Source organism: Cicer arietinum, chromosome 4 (assembly GCF_000331145.2).
Source record: "Cicer arietinum cultivar CDC Frontier isolate Library 1 chromosome 4, Cicar.CDCFrontier_v2.0, whole genome shotgun sequence".
Classification (NCBI taxonomy): domain Eukaryota; kingdom Viridiplantae; phylum Streptophyta; class Magnoliopsida; order Fabales; family Fabaceae; genus Cicer; species Cicer arietinum.
This window is the reverse complement of record NC_021163.2, coordinates 54,431,086-54,431,881: the sequence shown is the minus strand read 5'-3', so window position 1 is coordinate 54,431,881 and position 796 is coordinate 54,431,086.

Sequence of the window (796 nt, the reverse complement as noted above, 5' to 3'; positions counted from 1 at the left end):
TATCAAATAAGAATATAAAACAATTTTACTAAATTCAACTTAATATATATTATTTATCCGATCAGAATATGCGTTATAGACATAGATATAATAATTATTTACACAAAATACATATTATAATTAAACTTAATTTGTAGTTTTAGTCAAAATTTATGATTGACGTTAAGGTTGAAGGAAAAATCCAAATAGAAGATATATAGTGGAGAAAGCACTAACCATGACGAAAAAGAAGAATCAAAGACTTCAAGATAGTTTTCATTATAGTAATGGCTCCGTTGTAGCTAAGGTGTTGTTCCCACGGTGATCTATTTTTGAAACATGAAAATAAAATAGATGAGAATGAAGAGGAATGCCTGAGGGATAAGTACCGCCTCATCTCATTCCCACTATCAATTGAGCTGGCGTAAGTAATTCTAGATAATTACTAAGATATAAGTGTAGGTATATAAAATACATGTGGAAATATTGGTAAATTACAATTCTACCCACCTTAAAAGAATTTTGTTCCCGAAATTCAAGCTACTAAAGAATATGATTTTACTTCACACTTAATCTTCTAAAAGAATTACAAGGCTAAATCTTAGTTTGACCCCTAGTACACTTGCTTAGTTTACGGTTCTTGTGGCTTGGCTCTACTTCAGATCAAGTAGTATAACTACAAAATTCTAAAAGTTCCTTCTACCATTAGAATTTTAACTTCTCTAATAAGTAATTGCTTACAACATTGATATTCTAACATTCTAGGACTTATTATTATTATTATTATTATTATTATTATTATTATTATTATTATTAT